This window comes from Meleagris gallopavo, chromosome 6 (genome assembly GCF_905368555.1).
Source record: "Meleagris gallopavo chromosome 6, MGAL_WU_HG_1.1, whole genome shotgun sequence".
Lineage (NCBI taxonomy): Eukaryota > Metazoa > Chordata > Aves > Galliformes > Phasianidae > Meleagris > Meleagris gallopavo.
In genome coordinates, this window is record NC_139409.1 from 11,572,206 (window position 1) to 11,597,958 (window position 25,753).

Here is a 25,753-nt window from a genome sequence, read left to right on the forward strand (position 1 = left end):
GGGCAACCTGTTCCAGTGCTACGTTGCCCTTCCTGAGAAGATGTTCTTACACACATTTGTATAAAACTTCCTATGCTTCAGTTTGTGGCCATTTCCTGTTGTCCTACTGCCATGTACCACTGCAAAGATTCTGGCCTTGTCCCTTTGCCTCTCGCACCTTAGATTTTTATAGACGTTGATCAGATCCCCTCTGAGTCTTCTTTTCTCGAGACAGAAAGACCCAGGTCACTCAGCCTTTCCTCGTAAGAGACAGGCTCCAGGCCCTTCGTAGCACTCTGTTGGACTCTTTCTGGGAGATTCCTCGCTTTTTTGTACTGGGGAGCCCAGAACAGGACACAATACTCCAGGTGAGGCCTGACTAGTGCAGAGTAGAGGGGGAGGATCATCTCCCTTGACCTGCTGGCCACACTCTTTTCAGTGCACCCCAGGATGCCACTGGCCTTCTTGGCCACCAAAGCACACTGCTGGCTCATGGCCAACTGTTGTCCACCAGGACCCCCAGGTCCCTCTCTGCTCCTCTCTAGCAGGTCATCCTACAACATGTACTGGTGCATGTGGTTATTCCTTCTTAGGTGCATGACTTTACATTTGTTCTTGTTAAATAGCATCTGGTTCCTCTCTCTGTGCAACTCCCCAGTCTGTCAAGGTCTCGTTGAATTGCAGCACAGCCTTCTGGTGTGTCAGCCACTCCTCCCAGCATTATATCATCAGCAAACTTGCTGAGAGTGGACACTATCCACCATTGATTAAGATGTTGAACAAGACCAGATCCAGCACTGACCCGTGAGGAATTGCTAAATAGAGGCCTCCAACTGGACTCTGTTCTGCAGACACTCTGAGCTCTGCCAGTTAGCTAGTTCTCAACCCACATCACAGTCCGCTTATCTATTCCACATTTCCTCAGCTTCATTATAAGGATGTTTTGGGAGACAGTGTCAAATGCCTTGCTGAAATCAAGGTAGACTATATCCACTGCTCTCCTATGATCCACCCAGCCAGTGATGACATCATAGAAGGCTACCAGGTTGGTTGAGCATGGCCTATCCCTGGTGAACCCATGCTGATTACTGCTGATAACCTTCTCTTCCAATTGCCTGGAGATGGCATTCAGAACAAGCTGTTCCATCACCTTTCCAGGGATGGAAGTAAGTCTGACTGGCCTGTAGTTTTCTGGATCCTCCTCCTTCCCCTCTTTAAAGACCAGAGTGATGTTGGCTATCCTCCAGTCTCAATATTTAATTACTTTCAGAGTGACCTACACATATTTAACCCATTACATAAATTATGCCTTCCCTATAGATTTACATTTATTTTAAATTTTAATCAACAATATTTTTTTTTGTATGAACTCATATCTTTCACTTAATATTTGCGTCTGTCATTTGCCTTTTCAGTAACTGTTCCAGAATGAGGGGTTTTCTGTTCTTGTATTCACAGCTCATAACTTTTATTACTAAGATCAGCTCTCTTTCCTTCTCACTACAGTTTTAAGAAACCAGTTTTTTATGATGTGGTAAGTAGTACTGAGCAAAGTACAAGTGAATTCTTGCCAGAAATTTCATTACTACTTCCTCAAGTTTTCATCCTACATTTATAGTACTATGTCGGCTTTTAAATTTATTCTTCAAGTTTTCTAGACGTTTATGAACAGAAGTACATTATTATACCAAAATTATTGAGAACATATTCTCCACTGCTAAATTTCTGTACTCTCCTTGCTAGTACTTATAAAATGCACTTTATTTTTTTTCATTTTGAGAGAAAATTCTTTCTCCATTTACAAACCAGTATGCAAGAATTGAGCAAAGTCAAGAAGGATTTTGTTTCCTTATTCCTTTCTGTACGTTATAATATAGAGAAACTGTGCTAAGGAATTATTATTTCATCTGGTATATATATGTTATCCTCTAAACTAAGAGTCTGAATATTTAAAATGAATCAAATAAAATGAATCATCAAAAGGTGTATAGTTTTGTGGTTAAGACAGTGAACTAAAACTCAAAAACCCTGTATTTGTCTTTATAGCTCTTTTGCAGGCTTCCTGTGGGCTTGTCTATATTGTAGAAAATGTTGTGTAATGAAAAAATCCTTGGGTTAATGCCAGACCAAGGCTGAAAGTCCACAATGAATAGTGCAGTACTGGAGAGATATATTAGCTCGAGACTCAAAAGCAATACAGTCATATTGGCCTGAAGATAATGAGCTTCTCAGCAAGGCGTGTTAGATGTAATGCAGCACGGGTGGAAATACCAGCTCCCAGTTCCGAAACTAGCCTGGCAGTAGGTCTATCCAGCTCTGTCTGTTTTGAATATTCCTGATTCTGGAAGACAGATATGCTTTCAGTGACTTTTAACAAGCAATTTAATCTCACTCTGTTTCTATTATTGTGCTATTATTCTTCCAAAGTTTTGTTTCAGAAAATTATGCAAATTTATTTCTCTTGACTGCTCAAGTTGAAGTTGATTTATCTAGAAACCCCCATATTTTATACATTGGAATAGAGCCCTGTGCTGTGGTCTGTAAATGCCACTATGAGAGAAATAATAAACAATAATCAAAGAGGCTAGAGGCTGTGGCTAAGAGAGAATATATGCTGTGAAACATTCTGTCAGTGTTGCTCAGTTTCTGGTCCAAGTAGAAGTGGTAGTAAAACGTGTATTTTTTTAAGTAGATGTTTTTTCATTCTTCCATGCAAAACAAACAAACAAAAAAATGCAATGGAAAATATAAATAATAAGAGAACATTATAGTTTAACTTAATATTCACTTGGTTACCAACAGAAAAACACAGTGGTAGTACTTAAGTGGGATGTGGATCATTACTTTAAATAATCCTTCCATTACAACAGACTGACAATGTCTGCTCAGGCACTGCTCTAACTAAAAAAGGCACCACAGAATATCTTCTGGCAGAAAAGTGGGCATAATCCACATATTTCCTTTGCAATCCTCACCAGCTTCCAGACAAATCATTTTATAAATTATAAGCCACTTACGAACTTCAGAAAACTTAGAATATTCTGAGCTAGAAGAGACCCATGAGGATCACTGAATCCAACTCCTGACTCTATGCAGGAAATTTAACAGTTAAACCATGTATCTAAGAGCATCATCCAAACTTTTCTGGAATGCCAACAGGTTTTGGACCATGGCTGCTTGTTTTAATGTTTGACCGCACTCTCAGTGGAACAGTGAAGCTTGTAGAAGAACTAATCAAATCAATTTCAAAAGAACAATAATAAACATTTCTGTATATATATTGCAAGAATTTTTTGTATGGAAGTATAATTATTAAAATATCGTAAAACAACAACAACAACAACAAAAAAAGTATTACCAAGAGGTTGGTACAATATACCTTGCTCACCTTAAAAAAGATTTCTTTGCTCTTACATAGCCTTTTTTTCTAACTATTTCACATTTGTATGTTGCTGAGCAGATTGAGATGTAACTCAAATGAACTTTCAAGACTACTTTTCAAACAAGAATGGTTACAGCCTCAGTGAAGCACAACCAATTCTGCTAAATGCTTTTCCTTTTTACCCCCAGCGTAGACTGTTTGGAATGAATTACTGTAGGACTTTATATTTTACACAACAGACCACTTTGCTACTTTGGACTATGAATATCATCATCCAACCAAGTCAGCTGCTTCTTTACATACATCCTCTATGATATCCCATTTCCCCAGGTGGAGTAAATTGGGAGGGCTTCAGTGAAATCAGTGTAAGCTACTAGGTTGTGTATCATTCAGTGTTTTTCTCTCCGGCAATGTAATAACTCATAATAATTATATTATATCTGGGGCTCTGAAACACTACTAGCTCAGAAGAAAACATGCCATAAGGTGAGTCGCTCACACTGCTTCTTTTCGCACATGGTATTTGGGCACTGTCTTTTTCACTACAAATCTCCCTTAAAGTATAGTCCAAGGCAAACCACTTTTAATTTATGAGATTTGATAGCGGTCTTTTACTACGTCTAATCCAAATGCGATTGCAATTCTCAGTTTTATCTGAGTATTTTTTGTTCATACAAAACATATCTTATGTTCTCTTTTCTAAAACATACTGAAATAAACATTGAAATTTATTAATCCACTCTATGTGGTTAAAGAAAAACATACTCCTTCCTACTATAGGTAGAAATTTAAAAAGGGAAATTAATTTCAATTCATTAGAACTGCTGCTATACTGTGGTCTGATGGACAATTACACACAAACCATGCCATTATCATCTCAGCATTTGGACTTGTCACAGCAGAATGGCAACAGTAATTGATTGCAGGTGTTTCAGGCAGTGAGCGGCACAGGGAGAATTCCCTCCTTCAGCCTGCCTTAAATCATGCTGTGCAGGCGGGAGGATGCATGGGGCCAGTCTGTTTGTCAGATAGCAACTACAAAAATTGTTTGGAAGCTAGCTTAAAGCTTGCTAGAAGAGTTTATTTTCCCTAAGATTTCTTCTGGACTCCATCCAGTTTGTAACTTTCTTTTCCTTTCTCAGTGAGAATTGCTTGCACTTAGGAGATGAAAATCAAGACTTAGATTTTTAAAATGCAGAAAGGATAAGGAAGTCTTCAGCATCTAGACTGAAGAAAAGGGGAGATCTATTGTGTGAGGTACTGGGCCAAATCTGGCTTGGGTGAGTAAAGGGAATATCAACCCTGACTGGATTAAAGGTGAGTAAAGCCCTCCTAACTCTCCCTCTCTGCTTATTCCTCCATGGTATAAGACCTAATACTTAAGTTTGTCTAAGAACCATAAATGACCTTTCTCAGGGACCAAAGCGTAGTGAAGTATCTCATTCAACATAATCCAAAACTTTGCTTTATCTTAAGGAATCTTATTTCACCATAAAAATAGCCAAGCAGTACAACCTCTTGAAATAAAGCCTGAAATCTTGCCATAGAAAATGACAGAAAACAGTTGCATTTGGTAGACAAAGAGTTGGATTTGTTGTTGACTTTTATTTGGGCTGGCTGACAGCTGGAACCTGTTAAAGAAAACATGGTGAATTAATTCTAGGGCTGGTAGAACTGCTCTTCTCAGACAAAAATATTTTCTGAATTTGATTAAAATTTACAATTGTATTTTTGGCTGAATGAAGTAGCATATATTGGGAAAAAAAAAAAAAAAGTCTTAATTTTCTTCAGTCTTCCAGTCAGGTCTGAGCAGTGTCACCTCATCTCCTCTGGGAGTTATTTTTCACTCCAAGTACCTCTGAGGATGTGACTCCCATAACATCTGGCAGCGTACATGATTTGATACCATTCCACGTTTGTGGCAGAGGAGGACAAAAAGTGTGGCTTGTCTGTCTCATAACACAGATTTGTATTCATTAATATTAGGATTAGCTGAGTGCTTTATGGAAAAGTGAAAAATGAATTAACCTGGATTAGAGAATTATTTTTTGGATTAAGGAAAATGGTTAAGATGAAGTACGCAAACAAGAGTGAAGCAGAGATCAAAGAGACGATTGCTTTGCCAGGACCTGATGAGTTCCTGCTAAAATGAAAAGGGTTTTCTTTTACTGATTTTGATGGAATTTGAAGATGACTTTGAGGACTGAACGGTCACAAAAGTAGGAGTGAAGAAATGGAATGCAGTCACTCTAATGCTTGATGTTGACAATAAGAACTGATGAACGAGAAACATTACAGGGAGAAGCATTTGGAAAGTGACACAGTCTTCCTATATGAGAGAACTAGAGTTTTAGAGTATATTTGATTTATCTCTGTCAAAATTATGACACTTAAGTTACTGCATCACTTATGGAAGCCGCAGTTAGTAAATTGTTACCATTTGATGAGAACAAAAAAAAAAAAAGAGGAACTGATAGACTAGGAAACCCTGATATTTCGAGCATATTTTTGTCATAGCTTATTTTATTTGGACTGTAGCCCAGCTATACCTTTTATGGGATTCATTCCTTTTATTCATTATTTACATGATGACCTCACCAAAACCTGAGAATCTTCAGTTTGTACTGGAAAAACTGTATTCCAAACTATACCTGTGTTATGGTATATGCTTGTGCTGTTTCACAGTTTGCATAGACCCAGAAGGTACACGAGTTCTTGCAGTCATCTTTGTTCTTTGCTTTCATTCTCTATTTCTGAGAAGACCAAGCACACAGGTCCACTCTGATTCATCCTGACCCTCGGCTCCAGGTTTGACACAAAAAATGAGGCTATATTGACCAAAATATAATGTTGAGCTCCTGGTTTCAAGAATGAAAGCAACATGTTGGAAATAAGATAAATATAGAACGAAATTCTAGTTTCTACCTTAACAGCAGCTTCTTCTCTTAGCTGGTTCAGTGCCCCTCATCAGCTTGTTTGTGGCTACTTGTGGCCACAAATCAAGAGACCTGGGTTAAGCCATGCCTACCACATGGCTCCATGTCTCCAGAGAAAATATTGTTGCAAAAACTCTTGTTTGTATTTCCTTGCAGTTAGGCTCAAATGGCAATGACTTTTTCTTCTAAGTTTCAAAACTGTTCACCAATGTGAAAATATGGAAATATCATTCAAGGCCCTTTTAGGGGTTAGGTACTGCAGGTACTCATATTTCTACTCCCTAGTTTTCCTAAACCCAGTTAAGGCCACTGATAAACACTGATTACCCTTTATACAAGATAATAGTTATGCAAGGTTTATGGTTTATGATTGCAGTTGTGCTTTCAGCTTCCTGCAGAGACTACACAAATATCTAACACAGTAAAAGGCGGTAGGAGACGAATTGATACACAGAGTTGTACTGGTTCAGACTTTAGCCACATGACAGAATGTAGCTGTGACTGGGATTATTCACTGGACAAATGCTTAATGTATAAAATCCCATGGAGGAACCTCTGGCAGAATTCAGAGACTCCTATTCCTCAGTGTCCTGAGAACTTTCGACCAGCTTTTCCTACAGAGGTCTAATGATGTCACTGCCATGATTTTCATGTGGCAAATTTGCTTTCAGCAAATATGAAACTTTTTGGTCTTTAAAGTTCTTTTTAACTTTAATTTTACTGGAAGATTTTGCCAATGTTTTTTACATTTATCTCTGTTGCTGTTGTGCAAGAGATTATGATTATGGAAAGAAACAATTTTGATAAAAGAATTTTGAAATCTGATTATATAAAACTAATAACCAGGTTATTTCATTGATACTTTGTCAAATATTTTTTATAATGTACTTAGAGTATTTTTCTGATTTACTGAAATTAAACAGATAACTTTCTAAAGTCTTTGATAATTTAATTGCCACAGCTACAAACGCAAAATAAATTAAAAACAAAACACAAAACCTCCAGCCAATAACCACTATCGATACGTGGATGTCAAGAGCAAAGGAACTGAAAAAAATTCCATGTCTTACTGCCTGCATTGAATTAACAGCTCAACTATTTGAGGAAAGAAGGGACAAGTTGTTAAAAATAAATCATTGATATAACTTTCACAGTAACAGTACATATATTTCTCTAATCCATGACATATAATGCTTTGACATTGTTGTATTCCTATATCCCATATATTTTTTACTCTTTTCTTTACTAGCTGTGTAAAGGAATAAGTTGTGTCACTGAAAATTTTCTTTACAGTAAAGTCTTGTAATCAGAAATTCAGTACACAATAAGTTGTTTTAAGTAAGGAGAATAAAACTGAAGATCAGACCTCTGGGACAATATTACATAAATTTACTGATCATCTTAAATCATTACAACCACCAGAAATTCTTGGTCGATCACCTTCCTCATATATTTGAAAATGATAAAGCACATATTGTTGTCTATGAATTCCTGGACAGTGCCTAATGAAACAAAAATGTACTATTAACACTGTTAAATCAGTTGAAGCCAGTAAAACTGGAGCTTAGTTGATCTTTGCTTTCCCTTGTCTTTTATTTCTTCCACTTTGACTGGTGGAGAAGCCATACGAACAGTTTTTTCTAGGGACTAGACAGAATAACATATGCTTGTGGCACTGCAGATATTACAAGACAGAAAGAAAAAGTAAATATTGTCTAATTTCACAGATGGGAAACTAAGATATAAAAGGCTATTTTCATTTTTTTCCCTTCTTATTCTTTTTTTTTTTTTTCTTTTATAATTTCTGTTCAGAACAGCACATTAGCATGAATTTAATACCAAGTCAAATGTAAAGAGCAGACAATCTATGGTCTCAGTTCAACAAAGGAAGTACTTCCAGTGCTTTAATTACATTAGCATTCCCCTTGACTTTTAAACGGACTGTTGGTGACAATGGAAGAAGGAAATCAGTAGCAGGTCTGGAAACTTAATCCAGTTTCCATCCATCATGTTATAAACAAGATTATAAACACTTAAAGGATGCCTTAATTTGCAGTCAACTCCACTACTTTCTTTGTACACTGCAGAATGGAGTCATTCAAGGATCTAAGTGTGTTCTTTTTGACTGTGTTAACATTTAGTCCAGGTTAGAAACACACTTTTGAAATGAATCTGCTGATTATTCCCATTCAACACAATTTCATCTGCAATTAGGATATGAATAGGATTGCTTTCAGGTGATACAATTCAAAGGCACTTACTGTACTGCAACCACTAGTCCGCTGAATTCAGATCCATGGCAAAATCAGAAGCGTGTGGCATGGACACCTACATGCTAGTCCCTCCCCTATTACCCTGCACTGCTTGTGATGATTTACCTTCATCTCTGTCTTTGAGGTTGTCTTTATGCACCAATAGTTGACAAAACAAGGGGTATGGAAGGGTTAGAACATGGACTACATTATTTACTCAGGATTAATTGCAAAAAATTCTGATCACAGGTGCACAGCTGATGTTCAGTAATACTGTAACAAGAGTTACTAATTAGGTCAAGAGATCATTCTCATACTTGGAACTTTACAGTGCCAACCAGGTTGGACAAGTCAGAAGAGATGGATGTCAAGATTGGCTATAATATGCCTGCAGACTTGATTTTACACAACAACAGAGATTTTGCTGGACCATCCTCATAGAAAAATTCACTGCTTTTAATACACTAAGCCAAACATGAATACTACCTGAAGCTGGTATTAGAGAATATACAGTGTTTTCTGGGTGACAAAATGTTAATTTTGTGCACCTTAACAAAAAAACTCATGTTACAACCACTCTCATTAAAGCTGTACCAAAATCAGGGACAGAGCATATAGCACATAAATAATTGTAGAATAATGCCCTAAGTCTTTTCCTTTTCATTTGCTAAACAGGACAGTTATTGCTTTTTCTGTGTATTGAAATTATATGTTGAACTTTGTTAGTTAAGAATAACAGTATTTATAATAATTTAGTCAATTGTTTGACAGAGAAATCTGTATTTGTTCCTTCTTTTTTTCCCCTGTTCTTTTATTAGTTTATAGGGTAGCATAAAGACTTGATCTATTTACTAAGAAAAACTATGAGAATGAAAATTAGAAAATCATTAGAAACTGAACTCTGCTTCCTTCATCAAAGGGGGTGCTAAATTCTTTCAAAAGATACGTCCATATAAAATCCATCTTTTTAGAAAATGTGATATGAACAATTAGATCAATAAATATATGAGAATGGTTTCTCATGCTGGTGCAAATTTTCTAGGAGTGTGAGGGTGCAAGGATCATTAGCATCCTTGTCAGAACAGATTGCTGTAGTGCACTCTATGCCATGTGACAGGGACTTGTTTCATGGCTAGCTTAACTCTATTTTAGACAATTACATGATAACAAACCTTTTAGGTTTAGTGGAAGAGGCTTCCTTAGGACTATACTTTCCCTGTAGGTGTAGGAGCAAAAAACCCTGAGGCTGCACTATTTGCTCTCCAGCAGTGTAGTTTTATTTAGACCAGCAACTTGCAGTAAAATACGCATTGATTTGAGTTTGCTGCTATTAAAGTTTGCTGAGTTGCTTAAGATGTTGCATAAACACTAGATTATTTTTAAAGGCCAGATTTGACTTGTTTTTGTCTATGTTTTGCTGAGTTCTGAATTAATCTACTCAAAGTTTTTTTTTCTACAGAGAAAAGCAGCCAATTACAGGAACTGTCAAGTATTACTCATTTTAAGACTTATTCTGATGCTACTGGAGGCAAAGAGAAGTATCTCAGATGATTACAATATTATGGACCTATACTCGATTTGGAGATTGAGAGACAGTAAATGCTATTCATTGTCACTGAAGTTAAAAGCACATGCAGCTTCTCCTAAATATTTAGACTGAAACAATTTAAATTTTAGGTTTTAAATGTTGGAATTAATTTAAAAGTGGATCTTATTTCTCAAATTATTTTTCTTTATATTTATGCAATTGATTTAGAATATCGATTTAGTATGAAACAACATATTATTTTATTAAGCTGTCATTTTTGCATGCTATAATAAAATTCACCCTATCCCTGGAAACTTTTGAACTAAGGGCAAGGCATTTCTGAAAAAAGACAGAAGGTCATATGAAACATATTCTGTGGGAAGCTGACAGACAGCCAGGAGAAAATACTGCAAAATAAAGTCAGAAAGCTGTCAAATAAAGAAAAACGAAAATCAAACAAATCTTATTTTAGAAGTTCTTGCTAAACTGTATCATAAATTTTTTTGGACCCATAAGCATTCATACATATGTTTATATCTGTATATACATGTGTTTATATGTAGATATATGTATGCTTCAGAAGCATACTCTGTTTTTTTTTTCCCAAAAACATCATGTTCTTCATTCAACCTGTCAGTTCTTCTCCTAAGTACTACAACTTACCAAAGGATTCATCCATTTTATGACCCAGAAGAAGGTGTTTCGTGATTTTTTTAATTTTAATTTTAATTTTAATTTTATTTTATTTTATTTTTGTTAGAGACTTATTAAAGAGGACTGTTTTTGGGCAAATGACATATATTCACTCTCTAAAACTAAAGTAGCTTACAAAACACTCAAATACATGTAAATATATGCATTCAAGACATCAGCTGAGCTCCCTCTTTATTCTTTCAGCCCTAAAGAAGTTGGTAGGATTGGTGAATTAATAAAGTGGGATGATTTGGAACATTTGAGGTTTTGAAGATATTTTGACTGTATTTAAAACCTATACATTAAAAATTCAAACAAACAATCCCAGAATCATAGAATGGTTTGGGTTAGAAGAGACTTTTAAGATGACCTAATTCCAACCCCTCTGCTATAGGCAGGGACACCTCCCACTAGACCAGGCTGCTCAAAGCCCCATTCAGTGAGGTCTTGGAAAATTCACATTGTGAAATACTTGTGGGATCACTTTAGATATAATACATATGGTATTTAGCATAAAGTCATAGACTCATTAAGGTTGGAAAAGGCCACTAAGATCATCTAGTCCGATCATCATCAATGTCCACTAAACTCACTCTCATTCATCAAATGTTCAGAAGTATATGCATTACGATGCTACTTCAACACCTAACAATTTTATTTTCTTCTGTTCCAGGACTTATGTAGACAGTGGCTGTTTTGAGTTATACTGCTGATGAGTTCTTTCTCTGGTTACAATATTTTGTAAAAATTACAAAACATTTATGTCTATATAAGTAAGAGTTTAGACCTGTAGTGTTGTATAATCAGAAACTTATATAGTAGAACTCTTTTTTAATATGTATTGGAAAATGCTACAAAAATTAGAACCATTAATTAAAAATTTAGTTTGAGGACATATTATTTCAAAAGAAATTTGGACAAAATTTCCAAATTCTCAGTTAGATTTGCTAAACTAATTTTATATTAGATCAACTTAAGTAATGAACAAACACATCAAAAGAAATATATAAAAAGGCCAAAACAAAGTGTTAATTTTGACATAAGCCACAGTTTGAATTTCTAATTCTTCAGAAATTAAGTTGCCGTGGAAAAACATAATAAATTTTGAAAATGCAGATGAAATGCGCAATGTACGTTCCCCAGAATTCTGCAAATAAAAACTAAAACAAAACAATGAAAGCAATTGAAAACTAACATCAAAAAAATTAAATCAGCTGTACATTGGGAAACAAAGTGGGATACAGATGTGAAGCATCCCTCTGCCATCTGTTGCCACATCATGTTTTGCTCTAGCAGACCGAAATGCTGTCAGTGTCAACATATTTTGACTTATTCCTCATGCCAAGATTCTAACGATAACCAGTCTTTTGGCTGCTGTGTCCAGCTCTTTTTTAGAGCCCTAGAGCAATTTCCTGAGATGAAAACAGAGTGTACACATCTCTGTCCACTCTTGCCTCTCCAAAAAAATCATTAATTCTCTGATGAATGATAGGATAAAATGATTTTCTGGAGGAGGTCAAAAGGTTGATACATTAGGTGCAGCATTGCTTCACTGTTAAAGTTCTGTCTCTAAAAATGCTGTACTAACTTCACTAACACTACAAATGGTGTAAATGTAGATAGAGCCTTCTTGTGATACACAGAGAAGATGTTGGGAATGCCTTTGTGGGTCATCTCCTGTGTTTTCTTTCACAATTTAGATTGTTCTTCAAGATAACTCTTATGTGTTATTAAATAAAATGGACAAATCACAGAATTTATTATTTTTAAATCATTTGTTTGGAGAGAAATAAAATCATATAACCTTACTTTAAAGTTAGTTAGGAAAATGACAGCCTTTTGTTTTGTTCTGAGTTCTCTTCTTTTTCTTGACAACAAGGAGGGTTTATACTCTCATAGATTGGGTTATATTTTGCATTTACCATATATTGCAATCCATTTTTTGGATACAGATGTTCTATGTTTTGAACTGATCTTTGCGGAAGGAATGCAATGTGAAAAGTAGAGCCAATTGCCAGAGTCCGAGGTCATACATCTCCAGGCCATGAATCAATATCTTGGTCTTCTCCAGCTGCTGCTGATTACAACTGTGATGTTTATAATCCTTGTACTTGATGATAAACCTGCCAATCCAATGTAGTCTAGTTCAGTATAGTACAGTTCAATTAGTGCTCCTGAATAAGTGTGAGCATTCAGGATAGCCTTCATAATAACAGGCCCTGGGCTTTTGCATGAAAGCATTTTACCCACAGATTGGATATGTAGATTCTTATGCCCATGATTTCAGAAACACTCCTAACCATGGGCAAAATGAATACCATACTGATTTCACAAAATAACAGCTCTCTGTGTGTTTACTTTGATCCTAGCAAAAGCTGTCATTTTTTCTTTTGCTTCCCCCCCCTCCCCCCTTTCTTAACAGACTGTTAGAAAACTAAATATTCAGGTCATTCTTCACAAATTACTAAGTTGCCAAAAAAAAAAGTTGGCTTTTTAAAAGCTTTGAATTAGGTCCGCTACTTGATCCATTTTAGCAGTTTTATTGAACTAGTAACATCACTCTCCCTGGATTATGATTCTGAGGGAGACTATTATTCAAAATGTTTAACAGAAGTTGAATGAAATCATTCACATGATCAAAGTGACTCATCTACATATGCTTTTTCAAGCTTAATCCTCAAAAACAGATGCTATTAGTTTACTAGTCTTTACACAATAACTAACCAATTCTCCTATCAGGAGAATGGAAAACAATTCTAGGAAATAATCTTATTAGCTTTCATTCTAACAGAGGCAAACAAGACTAAATAAATTTTTAGAAGATTAAAAAAAAAGTAAACAAACAAAACAGTTAAAAAACAAGAATACATTGTCCTTTAAATACTCTGGTATCTGAAGGCTGCTTACTAGACCAAATCCAATAAAATGAACTAGGTAGATTAGCTTTATCCATTGCTTTTAATTAAATACATCCTGAGCTATGCTCTCAATGAATTAGCAAGGAACATTTACAGCTTCTCATTTACACCCTTGCTAAAGTAGCATTTGGAATACCTCTATTCTGACTAATAATTGGGATGTTGGTGGTGTGTAGGAGCTAGGTGAGTGCTCTGAAAATCCAAAGTGTTAATCCCAAGGAGAGGGAAGGATGATACAGGTGAAGTTTACCTTGGAAGTACCGAATTTCCAAACCATGTAATCCACAATGTAATCCTGAATCCTCCTTAAGGGGAGGCTTTCCTTCAGAAATACTATCCTGACCTTTCTCTTACTGTTGCTATGGGAGGAAATGCTTCCTGGCTTCTGGCAAAGGGCCAGTAATTGTATTTAAATGGAGTGTTGAACAGCCGTAATATGTGCAGTGTGCTATTATTTCTTTGCGGGAGGTTTATTATAGGCTTCTGGTATATAATCTAAATTAGATGACTGAGGAAAAATAATGCTTTTAAGTTTGGAAATTGTATCCTCTCCTTAAAATTCCCCGATTTCCCTGATATTCTTTTGATGTTCTTCTGAAGCTGTAAATGTTATCTATATTCCTTAATCAAACCATCTTTTCAAACAGCTGTAACATAATGTCTCTCTTTTATGTTTATGGGAACTTGGATGCAATTATTTTACAGAGATGAACTTGCTATAAACAACCCTATCATTTCTGGACTTTCAAATTTCATTATCTTAAGCACAAATCAACATTGACGCTGCTCTGGTCTGGCCCTGATATGCTGCTCAGAATTAACAAGGGTGGGTGATGTTTTATTCAATTTCATTTTATTAGAGAGTAAATTTAGCAAGTAACTTAGCACAAGTTGGAGGCCAAAGTTTTTTAAGCTATTCATGATACTTATGTCTTAACAATTGGTGGACACAGTAAAATGACCACATTATCCTTCTCTGCTACAAGTGCCTGCAAGTGAATAAATTTTAGACTACTGTGCTGGTAACTGAGGGATTTTATTTTGATTGGTACTGGGGATTTTATCATTCTCACATGGATTTACAAGAATTAATTAATGTTGTATATTTGATTTATAAAAGATGTGACTTCTCTCCCTCTCCATTATTTTAAATAGGTTTATTTATATATGTACATATTTACTCAAATGTATATAAAAGGTGTTCTTGCCAGTTTATAAACTTAGCCACAGAAGTCAATTAGGCAGACTTAATGGTTCTGGTGTTGGCTTCTCAACCCACTGAAAACAAATGATATTGATTTTGATTTCAGCAAATGCCAGATAATTCCAGGCAGTGCTGCTTTCTCTAGCATATCCTAAAGTCTATTCATAAAGTCAGTCTAAGTCTGTGAAGTGCCATAGAAAAGAAATTCAACCTCATAACATTACATGTGATCTGAACATCTCACATGTCTTGTTCTTCTATCTCTGCCTTTTTGCATGCGGTGACTTTTCAGCAAAGGTTATCTTTCTTGACTTTCTCTTGACTTTCTTCTGCAGTTTCCATCCTTAGTGCCGCTGAAAAAGCCACATCTGCTACAGTCTGCTGTGAATCAGCTGCATGACTGTGTTCAGTAAGAAGGTAAAATATACACCTGCTATTATCTATTTTCCCTAACTGTGCTGTACTTAGTGATGTTTTACCATCCTCCACTGTTAGTTTGCTAAGAGTTATATTGTACTAGGGCTGCTTAACACATATCTAAAATAAATTAGAAATACATTGATCTCCATAATCAGGAAATAATTTCTGACACCTCTGCCCTGCTTTTAAAAGTGGGCAGTTTAACCTTGTAATTACAGGCAGGATAAATAGAATGAGCCAACCATCACAAATTTCATAAAGTTCATACATGCCTAGCAATGCCATTACAACTTCTGCTGGTCTAGTAAATGATAATTACGAGTTTATTAATAAAGTGCGTACGCATACGAAGGATAATAAGACTGGTCTGCTGAGTAAGACTGAAGTTTCATCTAGTTCAGGATTCATTCTTTGACAGTTACCAATAATAGATGCACAGGGGAAGATTTAAGAACCTGCAAGCTCGTTGTGACACACTTCCCAGGAATGCTGAATGCTAGCTGCTTCAAGACTTTCTGAAAATGGATCTTTATATTTAACAGCCTTCATTTTCTTTGTAATCTAACCTGTAAAATTATGTAAAGGATGGGATTCTATATCTTAATTACACATGACCTGGAAATGATTTATTTTTTCATTTTGCAACAATGCACAGTTTTCATTTGAAGCACGCAAGTGCATGTATTGGAGAGGAAATTAAAAATCATTTCTATTCATATTCTCCATACATTATGATTCCAGAGATCTTCAGAATTGTATTAATCAGCTATTTTCCATGACAAAGAATAGTACCCTATTGAATTGCTTGAAATACTCCATTCCTTTGACTGCAATTGTTGTTTTTTTACTGCCTTCTTTTAGTTAGGCGAACTGAGCTGTCTGACCATTACTAAATATGACCATTACATAAATTATGATAAATTAAAAAAAAAAAAAAAAAGTAAATCAAGAGCTTAAAAAGTGTTGAAATTATGTGAAAAACCTCATCTTCTGAAACAAATTACTGCCTATCCAATTTAAAAGCACATATCCAATACAATTATTTTCGTGGCTGTTTAAGCTAATGATATTGTTTTGTAATTGGTCTAGGTCAACACATAAACCTGGGTCACCTTTCAAAAGTAGCTGCCTACCAGCAATTTCATCTTATACTGTAACTTGATGGCTTGTGATTACCTGATGCACAGTGTTTTGGCACTTAATGTACAGTAGGAATGAATCTGCTAAATAAGAAGATGCGGTTCCTTACATTCATTTCAACATTATTCTTCATAAGGATTTATATCGTTCCTGTAGTTCATAAAGTTTTTGAAATCCTCAGATAAGCTTGCTTTTTATAGCTGGCACTCCAAAATTCAAATAGTAGTTAATGTAACAGTATTATATTTGACAAGATAGGGCACAGATAGAGCTCAAAGAATGTTGTTGAGTTGTATTTCACAGGGTTTTTTTACAAAGTTTCTGTGCATGAAGTATGCCATTGACACCACTCACTCACAGTGTACCGTCTGAAGAAATCCGACTAAGAAAATCTGAGATAAAAGTAGGAAGCAGCAGGGAAACTGGAGTGAATGAAGCAAAACATATCAATCTGTGGAAGATGCCTGACTGCTTCCAATTGTACTGTCATGATCTTCTGATTTATCCTCTTGGAAGGAAGGATTGCAATTATAATGTACCAATAGGTACAAAAATGGAAGTAAAAATACATCTTGAGCATAGTTTAAGGTTTGTCAGTTTTATACAAAATCTCCATTGGAGCCTTCTTAAACCTTTGTCAGAATCAAAATAAAATTCAACCAAGCTTGTTTTATGTGATTCACAAAGACTAAAAAGGCACTAAGTTGTTATGAACTAAAAAGCTTGAATATATATGAATGAATATGCTCTGGGCTCAGATTTTAGGAAAATGAAACAATAATTGCTACTGGGAGGTTTAAGAGTGAATTAAATATTAACTACTGTTGTATTTACCACTGTAAAAGTCTGAGTTGTCTCTGTTGCAGTAAAGAGTATAATCGCAAGAAACAAATCACAAGAAACAAATATAATTGCATAAATTTTATGCTAGTGTTGGAAAATCCATGTTCTCTGAGTTCTAAGTGCCTAATAAATATTCTTCAGAAATTTTCTCTGACTTAGGAGATTACTGTTATATTACTAAGAAGATAATAAAGTAGAAGCAAGCTAAATGATTTGCATAAGTAATAATAGCATGTCAATAGTGAGAGCTGGTAAAAAGACACCAGGAATTGTAGTGCTCTAAGTGGCAGTCAGAATTTGCTGTCAGAAGAAAAAAAAATCCTGCCCAAATTAGTCTGCGATGATTTTTAGAGAGAACTGTAATTCCAATCAAACATAACTGCCTGTAGTAAAAAGGAAAAAAAAAAAAAAAAAAAGGAACAGTTTGAATGGATTTTTAAAACAAATGAAAATTTATAATTGTTAAATCTTAACAATTCATTCAATTCTTTCTGACTGAAAAAGAAAACACAGAAAAATATTCAGTTCAGAGCCAGAGTAAAGGAAACCTCTGTGTTAGAAATATCAATTGAAAACACCATTTGTAATTTCAAATAATTGAAAACTGGTAGGCAAAAGAACTGTTTTCAATCCAGAATTTCTGAATACATCTATTTATTCAAAAACCATGGAAATTTTTTGAGCAGTTCTACCTTTGACAATTTACTTATTCAATCCACTTCCTCTACAGTTATCCAAAGGACGCCTTTGTGCCTTCCAACAAGAGACTTTGTATTACACCACTTTCAACATTTCTACATAGTCTACTTCTGTTCATGCTTTGAGTCAGACCTTCATCAGCCTCTGGTCTTTTGTCTATTCTGAAACAAAGACATCATATGAAAACAAGCTAAACCCCATTGCATGACTTTTCTGCTCATTGGGTAAGTGGCCATACTGGTGAGTCTGACCTCAAAATGGCCCTATTACGTGCATGAGAGACCACAATCTGGATTTCTACTGTTTCTTTTGGCTGAATCTTGCCTGCTTTTTATCTGTAGCTTGATTTTCTGGACCACAATAATGAGGATATCATACTCTAGCCTATGTGTAGACTCTCTTGCCAGCCCTCAGATTTGCAGAGATGGCTGCAGGTATCACAGTGAGAGATAGGTGAGTTTGGCAGCTGGATTGAACCCGCACTGCTCTGACTTCTCTGCAGTCATCCTATCAAAATGCCTCATGGAGGTGGATGAACTACTTTGCCTTTCCTCAGTCATTTTGCTTGTTTCAGTTTTGTGAATGGGAGCAGATATGAAATACAGATATGTCTGAAGATTTAAGGAGGAGAAAAGTGTGTCAGATTCTGATGCTTTCAAAAAATTCTACTGGATCTGAAACTGCTTCATGTAACAGCTAGGATACAAAGAATGAATCTGAGGGGAAAATCTTGCTGAAAACAGTTCTTGTCACAGGTACTAAGAATCTGTCATTATATTTTCTGTGGAAGCTTGTGCTGCCATTAATTGGGCACACAGAGATATTTCTCAGAATGAGTTGTTTAAAGCACAGCTCCCTTCTCTCACTGTAGTGCAGTCAAAATAAACCCTTCCAAACAGCCCTTTCAACTTTCACTGTCATCACCTGCCAATGTGACTCTTTGAAAGAGTTTTTGTTTTAGTAGCTGCTTGAGATGAAAGAAGCATATTCATATCCACAGATAAAACTCATGTGATGAATCTCTGTTGCCATTTGGACAAGAAGGAGTGCTTTTCTTCCCAAGATTTTATTGATTGTTTGTGAACTCATTGATAAAACAGGCTGTGTGCCTTGCTGCAAAATGCTGCCAGCTCTGCATGCCGTCTGGTTTAATAACGAATCCAATACTAAATGTCCTATTTATGACAGGAGCCTTATGAAAAGCTGTGCTTTTAAAATAACGAATGGTATTTGTACATCATTTTACTGAGGAGAAATTACTCAAAGGAAACAAGAATTAGAGTTGTAATTATATTTATTTTTAAAAAAAAATTAGCAGTCATGTTCTATAAGTTTATCAGTGGGAAGTTAAAAAAAAATATGAATTTAAGGCTAAAATCGTGAGAAAGAGGCAATCCAAATTACACTGTGCTGCCTGGAAAGAGAATTATGTATTCTTTTATCTAATATCAAAGCAGAGAAATTAAATTCTGAAACTTCATAAGATCCTGGCTGGAATTAATCAATAGGATTCCAAACATTCAAAGTATCACCTTGTATTAGCAAGGATTAGCTATGTGCATTGAACTATAGTTAATCTGGAAATGCCAGCTAGGTTCACAGTTACCCTTAGCTGCAAGCAGGAAATTGCAGCAGTTTGTGATCAGTGTTTTTCCTCATGTTTGCTGTGAGTGATGGAGGGAAGTCAGTGTAAGCGTACGTACTCAGATAATCAGTTACCTGACAGGGCTTTGGATGATGAAAAGTCTTTTCTCTGTCTCCGGAGAGCACAATTCTTATTTCAGACACTTCCTAGAAGACAATGGGATGGAAGAAGAAACTCTAGATTACACTGGGATGACAGTGATCTGCTAATAAAAATGTAAAGGTCAAAAGGCTTGATCCTTCTCCGGTGTAAACCAGCATTATTTCTGCTATGACACCTGCCTACCCCTGCTGAGGATCTTGATTACCAAGGCAGTTTCTGTATCTTTTTTGCTTCGATTGTCACACAGCACAAAGACCATGCATAAGCCAGATAAGCACAGTTAGATTCCTCCAGACAGAAGCAATTGCTTTTAACATACTAAGTATGGGTCTCAAAGTATAATTAGTAGGCAGCTTTCAGGGATATTTCAGAAAACAAAAGCATACAAATGAGAAACAAAAGCACTAAAGCCCCCACAACCCTCAAGTTGGTTTCAACAGCAAGGACCATTGTGGGGTCTTCATTACATTGGAAGGGACACAATAGATAATCTGTGGCTCATGTACTTAGCTTTTAGTAATTAAGACTACTCCACTCCTAAGGACAGATGCGGGGACGACCTAAAGGTAGAACTGACACTTTCAAGAAATATCTAGAAGGAAAAAGCAACTTCACTGTGAATTTAATCTTTATACTTGATTATATATTTACCAAGTAAATCACGCTTCTTTCAAGTCTGTACCTTCTATATTGACATGATTACAAAGCCCTGTTTAAGCTGTATATAACCATATATTACTTGAATTTCCACTAATTTGTTCCTTTTTTTTTTTTTGTTTGTTTCATATTTATTTTTCAAATTCTTGGAATGGAGAACATAGATCAACAGTTATAAGAGAAACACACATGGTATTACACGGAAGATATTCAAATGTATTTTGTCAAATCCTGACCTGGTACTTTTTTGCCAAATGATTGGAATTCATTCTGAAACGGACAGAAAGTCAATTGAACTAGCTTACATCTGTCTCCAATTGAATTGCTGTTGATTGATACATGGCATTCATACAAAGGGGTGATTTCCCTATGCTTACGTTTTGATGGACTGGAACTCAAAACTTGCCTTGTTAAGGATTCTGCTCTTGCTTCAAGGTATTATTATTATTATTATTATTACTACTACTACTTGAAGGGCGCAGTAAATGTAAATTAGCTGCAGTTGATTGAAGAGCATTATTCCTACTTTCATTACAAATAGATCTGATTTGTGCAGGGCTTTTTGTGTTGGCCTTTCTGTCACTATGTGCACTCTCCAACAGCTTGGAATTCTCTGGACAGAATAAAATTGCTGATTGTATCACTCCTGCTCTGCTCTCCTCGCAGTGCTCCTCTGTTTGACAGTAACTAGTTGCCATGGAAATAATTGTGGTGTCACAAATTCAGTGCTATGATTTCAATAGAGGATCATGTAAAGTGGAAGAAATGGTCTGCAAGAACAGTTAGCACAAATGGCAAAGAAACAATAAAAATATATCCAAGAGGACAACACTGTCTGGTAACTGTCTCTGAGGCTTTTCTGACTTGTCCTTCAGGTAGATTTTCAGGTCAGATTTCTTTTCCTCAATATTTCTGTTGATGGGAACTCCTCACTCTCTGCCACATTTTCTATTAATCTTTAGGCAGTTAGATATTCAGTGAAGTGACAGCAGCATTCCACAGCAGCAGGTATCTAAGGCTAGACAAAGTACACCAGACAGCGTCTCATTTGTATTCTGCCCCACTTATGGCTGAGAGATTGCTTACATGAAGCACTGGTACACAGCCATGGCCCTTCTGGCATTCAACACGTGCAAAGAAGTCATGTGCATCAGACATGGAGGGAGGTGAAAAGGATTTTCTGCCAGCCACTGAACCTGGAGCTATTTGTTGGATTAGAGACATCTCTCTCTCTTTTTATTTATTTATTTTTCTCTTGTGTCATAGTTATTAGAATATTTCTCATTTGGGCTTTACTCATCAAAAAGCTGTGCAGACATTGATAGCTATATATGGAAAAAGTTCTTGTCTAGTAAGAGACTCAAAACACCTGTTAATTCTATTGATTAGTTAATGAAAATCTCCATGTGTTGCAGTAAGGATTTGTGCATGTTTGAGCTTTCTCCCCCAGCTTGAGCATATTTAGTTTCTGAGGTTTAACTCTTTAATTATGGTATGTTAACCAGAAGTCCCAGTTTGGCTGGAAAAGATCAAGAATGCTGGAAATTACTGTGCTGGCCCAGTCAAAAGGTATGAGAATTTATTTTTGGCACAACTTTTCTTGCTAGGAGAGCAAGGACTCATCTTGTTGCCACCTTTTGAGATAGTGAATAATTCTCAGAAAGCTGCAATAGACAGGAACTTGGGCTCTTCATTGGTTCACACTTAGCTCAACATATTCATTTCACCTGCCTGGCTGTAGCTAGGAGTTATTCCAACTTCCTACTTTCCCAAAAGCTTCAGTGAGATTCCAACAGTAGGATGAATGCTTCCTGCATGAGCCTGTTCTAATAGAATATCTGGAATCAAGTTAGAGCCATAACATGCATGAAGGCATAAAGGCATAAAATATATTGTATATATAGTATATATATTATAGATTATTAGCCAGAAATTCTATTAAAGTCAGTCACTCTATGCTTTATTTAATTATCTGTAGAACAAAGTTATTAATTTATCCTTACTTCATAGGCATATTGTGGGGGTTAATACACTCATGACTATAAGGAACTTAGACTGGTGTTCCTGAGCCAACACAATAACCAAATAGGATTTTGAAGGGTGAGTTTCTTTCACTTTTGTCAAACTGATTAATTCCTGGCATAATTACATTGACTTTAAAGAAGCAAACTTCTTCATTGAATTTTAAGTTTCAAAATAAAAATATGAAGGTTTCTTCTGCGCGGCCCACAGCTTCTAAAAGTTACGGGTTAAGCTGCATTTGAAATGTGTCCAGGATGTCTCCAACACATACCAGCATACTTAATCCTTATGTTTGGGCAAAATATATTCCCTCCTGGTTTCTGGATCTGCTTGAAATCATCAGCTTTCTCCTCACAAGCATTTGCATGCATGAATTAGTTCTCTCATGCATGGAGAGTGTTTTTTATTTCAGAGAGAAAATTTAAGGAAAGAACGAAAGATGTTTTGATTTATGTAAAGCTGTGAATATTTTTGGAATTAATTTTTAAATCTAACTACAAAAAGCTTAAACTGATAGAATTTGTTTGAGGCCTTGTGTATTTGAAAGTGTTAAAGAAATTTAGAAAAATGGATTCTATTCCTAGACACTAATCTTGGGATACATAAATACTGAGAGAAATAATACTTCAATCAATGACAAGAAAACTAGTGGGGTTTTTGTGTTGTTGTTTTGCTGTGTTTCTTTGTTTCTTTAGTGTTGTTGTTTTTTTTTTTTTTTTTTAATAGAAAATCAGTCTTGTCAGACCAGCCGGATATTGGGCTTTTTTTTTTTTTAATGGTATTACAAGTATGAATGTCCAAGTTAGGTGCTCATACTACAAAGTTTATTAGTTCTCTTCAGGATGGAAATGGCAGAAAGTAAGGTGAATCAAATAGTCAAGGAAAAGGTCAATCTATATCCTGTATAGAAAGAAAGAGCTAAATCCCTACCGGTAGGAATCCCAAACTCTATAAGTTGATTTTGGAAATGATAGAGAAAATTCCTTTGAAAAGGAAACACCTGGAACTTGAAAGAAGAGAAAGAAAAGTTATCTATTACTGTAGACTTCTGAGGATATACGCTCTAATTCTGCCTCCCAAAGAGGTGGTAGGCTTCATAGAAATGAGTCAGGACAGGAATTTATCTTGCTTTGGAAGAACTTCTTCAACCCCCTGATGAGGGAAAGAGAGATCATCCTTTGAGTTTCATTCTTATATGAGTTTTCTCATGTTTTCAGGGCTCTAGTTAGACATTCTGAACTTGAGCCTCTCTTCTTGTTCTTTCACATGTTTTGCAAAAAATTAATTTTACTACTGAAACTTGGCACTATCCACAGAAGTACTAGATTTTCTGGATGTAATCTACAGTTTTAAAACAAGAAGGAAGTAAAGATTTTCCTGCTTTTCCTCACACCCTTTGCATAGGGCCAGCTCCATTCAGGACTGATGAGTGCTTGGCCATGAACTCCCTCTGGGCCACAACAGAATCCTTCTGATCTCAAGAGAAAAATCAAAACTACTTCCGAGTTTTTTTGTTTAAAATGTCTGTAATATCAGAAATTTTGCAATCTCACAGACTTCCATTTTTTAAACAGAGTGAGGCACATTGTGTGCTTCAGGCTGAGGCAAAGGACAGCTGAGGCTGTTTAACATTCAGAGCCAGCTAGGACATTGCTGGAGGGCTGTGTGTGTGGCAAAATGAGCCCTAGGGAGGGAGGCGGCTCATCCACACGGCATTTGGAGAACATGCTCCAGTGGGAATTATCACCAGCACTGCATATGGCAGAGAGCTAAATGGAGAGGTCCAAAACCAGTGAGGAGAGAACCAATACATGTGCAGTTCAGATTGATGATTAAAAGTTCATCTCCCTTCACTTCTTTAATTTATATTACATGTGTATTTTTATAAGCTAACTACAGAGATGCCTGAATAGATGCAGAAGCAATGTTATTTCTTTCTCTCCTGACTATATTCATGACAAAAGCAGTCCTGTATTACATTCAGATATCAAAATTATCATTCTACAAAAATCGGTGAAAATCTCTTAAATGGACTAAAACTAGCTCAGTTTGGCAAGTGACAGCTTGCCAAAACAGCAGCCTTTGTGTGGGGGAGAGTTGTATTTGATCAGTTATTCTTAGACTTTGATGTTCTCTCTGTTTTCTCATCTATTTCTCATTTTTTTCAGTAGAAGATTCTGTCTTTTAGGTATTTTGGTTGATGTTCAGATATATAAGGAACATATTTTTACAATACAAATTCTTTTAAATAAGCGTAAAAACTCTGAGTGCTAAAAAGAAGAAAAGAAAACAGCACCCAGCCAACCATCCCACCAATCATTCACAGTTTCCAAGTTTTCATCCTTTTTTTTACTCTTCTTTCCCCACATCCAGCTCTCCTGAATTTGAGATTTCAGCATCTGTCTATTTTAAGAAAGGAGAAAAAAAATCCTGAAATCCTGAAGATTTTGCAATATAGAAAAATTATTTGCCATGCAGCTCTAATTAAAAAACTTTCTCTAATTAAATATTTGTTAATTGTCAAATCTCAAAAGATTGTAATAATTAATCATCACACTGTGGAACTAGTCCCTCTGCAATCTGTTCTTGACCAAATGTGATAAACGTGATACAACATCCTTATATGTAGTCTTGAGAGAATATAGACATTTTATTAAAAATTACAGAAGAAAGAAATGGTTGGTGTAGTCAGTAAAGAGGATGCCTACTTTCTATGGACAAATTTGGTAATTCCCATAGCAATTGTTTTCATTTAAAAGAATCAAAAATCAAAACATTGCAGTCCTTGGGGAAATTAGCAAGTAGGTCGTTAATGGAAACTAGTGGGAAGTACCTGAAATGTTGAAACACTCAAAATTGTTGTGGTAGCAAAGCAGCTTAAGGTAAGCTAAGTGATGGTATAGGTTAGAGGAGAAACAGCTCTGGTGCATGCGTATCAAATATGAAGGTGAAGTTGATATCCATCTCATGTGAAGCACAGCAAAGAGATATTGCAGCACAATGACCAAACCCTGTGACTATTCTGCAGAAAAGATGATGTAAACTCAGGTGGTTCAGAAAAGAGCCACAAAAATGCTACAGGTTCTAGAAACCTGATTTGTAATGAAAGAGTGAGGAATTTAAGGAGCTGCTAACCTGATTACTGATATACCTACAAATCAAAGGATATCAGGTTGAAGTTGTACTTTAGCAGAGCAGAAATAGGTGTAATGAGATTTCATGTTTGGAAGCTGAAGTCAGCAAAGTCTAGGCTAGAAAAAAGACAAGATTATTATTTTTTTAATGGAATGTAAATAACTGAATTAATGTTTCCTGGTTTTTAGTGGCAATAGG

The 25,753-nt window shown here is 35.8% G+C and overlaps 1 long non-coding RNA gene across 1 annotated transcript in view; it reads right to left on the reverse strand.

Moving 5' to 3' along the window:
* Window positions 1–25,753, reverse strand: part of LOC146544077 (uncharacterized) — a 104,750-nt gene that overhangs the window by 39,274 nt on the left and 39,723 nt on the right. Inside the window, exon 2 of the long non-coding RNA XR_014884145.1 lies at window positions 19,714–19,785. This is a non-coding gene — a long non-coding RNA (uncharacterized LOC146544077). The remainder of the gene's footprint in view (window positions 1–19,713; window positions 19,786–25,753) is intronic.